At 44.8% G+C, this 1,995-nt stretch overlaps 1 non-coding gene across 1 annotated transcript; it reads right to left on the bottom strand.

Moving 5' to 3' along the window:
- Positions 1 to 263: 263 nt before the first annotated feature.
- Positions 264 to 336, bottom strand: trnav-aac (transfer RNA valine (anticodon AAC)). Its single transcript has one exon. It is a non-coding gene; the product is annotated as a tRNA-Val (tRNA).
- Between the last annotated feature and the right edge of the window lie 1,659 nt (positions 337 to 1,995).

The following is a 1,995-nucleotide window of genomic DNA, read 5'->3' as shown; positions in this document are numbered from 1 at the left end:
GCAAGGAATGCAAATGCGGTACTGCTTTTCGTGGAAGGATCAGAACGCGGCAAGGACACTCTCAAACAGAATGGCATATGCATCAGAACCAGGTTGGAGAAAAACTTTATAATGCTTTACACAGTAATTAAATGGAGTTGCCTTACATTTCACTACGAGAGCAGATTCTTTCAAGCAAATTCGAAGGCAGGTTTGCAGATGGGAAAGCAAGGAAGAAAGCTCCGTTCTTGTCCATGTAAAAGGCTGCAGTTGACGAACAAAGCAGTTTCTGCCCAGTTTCGAACTAGGGACCTTTCGCGTGTTAGGCGAACGTGATGACCACTACACTACAGAAACGAGCCGTGGCCGCCGTGAAATTGATGACAATATATACACAATGATTTCGTCAATGTTTGGACCGTAGGGCGAGGTGGAATAAGCTGGGACGACTTTCCCTGCGTAACGGCTGCGATATGATCTTATGGAAGGGTTGTAAACTGAGTATTTCTGTGTTTTACCCAAATTGGGGTGAGTTGAAAACTCGAGAGCATAGGTTTAAGGTGAGTGGGCTGAAATTGACAAACGACCTGAGGCACATTTCCCACACAGAAGGTTGTGCGTGTATGGAATGAGCTCCCAGAGGAAGTGGAGGAGGCTATTACACTCAGAAAATTGCAAAGGTAATCCGATGAGTTTCTGGACAGGATGGGTTTAGAGGGATTGGGGCCAAATGCTGGGGAACGGGACTTGTTTAATTTTGGTTATGTGGTGAGCATGGATGAGATACACCTAAATATCTGTTTCCACGCCGTGTACCCCCATAACGTCTTGTTGCTAACACTGGCTGTAAAGGATTACGTTTTAGCGGAGTTTTCCATCGCAGTCTGTGGCACAATCGTTTAGTCTGTTCGACTGCTCACGGGAAAGGTCATATTGTGAAACACTGCAGATACGAACAACTTCCTTAATTTTGCCCCGACTGACCATACTCCGTGAAATTTTCCCAGACCTCAATTGAGGAGTTTTGCTGCTCGAAGTTACCTCAGAAACCCTGTTAACTCGTAATGTGCTGAGCGAATCGCAAAACAGAAAGCATTTTTCACGGAACACAAACAAAACTGGCATGCCGAATGCATTTTCAGACAGAGAGATGCATGAATGCTAAATGTGTCACAGTCCGAGGGCATGAGTCATAAAGTAATCTCACAACTAACAACAGGGCAATTCCAAACTACTCTTTCAAACATACTGCAGCGTTAGTGCACCACCACTTTCCAGACAATGCTGAAAAGAGAGATAGAAAGAACATCATAAGAACGGGCCATAAAAAGTGAATTTCACCATTCACAGTCTCGATTAGATTACCTTTTCCTTCTGATGTCTCCAGGACGGAAATGAAGGAAATGGGAGAAATTCAATAACATATGACACCGAAATTCATTGGAACGATTTTCCCATTGGACAGAAAACCAAATAACGACGAGTCGAGTCACCGCAGGACTTTGTTTCACAACAGCGATGAAATAATAGTCTCCATTCGGTTCCAGTAAAAGCACAAATCGCTTTGGAACAGCAGAGCTGTTTGCGATTTTCCGCGCGGGAGGCGAACGCGATCATGACAGCAGAGACACTTGGACACTTCGGTCAAATAACCATGAGCTGCTAGACATTACTACAATTTCGATTCTTGCTTTGCTAAATGATTTCACACATTGCTCGAAACAGGACGACTCTCACGTTTACACGGAACACGAAACACACCTGACTACAGGGAAAATGCACAAAGCTGAGCAGGCCGTGTTCCACATCAAACCGTGCAGCATTAATTCAGTCACTGTGTCTGTTTTGCAGAAGAAGGGTCCCAAAGAATGTTCTCCACCCTAAAACCAGAGGTCGCATTACAATCCGAGAACGACACATCACATTGTGAGCATGCTCTGATTTCGGGGCCGGTTCGAGATGCCACTTTCCGTGCCTTTTACTTTAACCGTGCAATTTGCTGCAGAGATGTTCACT

This window comes from Chiloscyllium punctatum, chromosome 50 (genome assembly GCF_047496795.1).
Source record: "Chiloscyllium punctatum isolate Juve2018m chromosome 50, sChiPun1.3, whole genome shotgun sequence".
NCBI lineage: Eukaryota > Metazoa > Chordata > Chondrichthyes > Orectolobiformes > Hemiscylliidae > Chiloscyllium > Chiloscyllium punctatum.
This window is presented reverse-complemented; position numbering and strand designations above follow the sequence as displayed.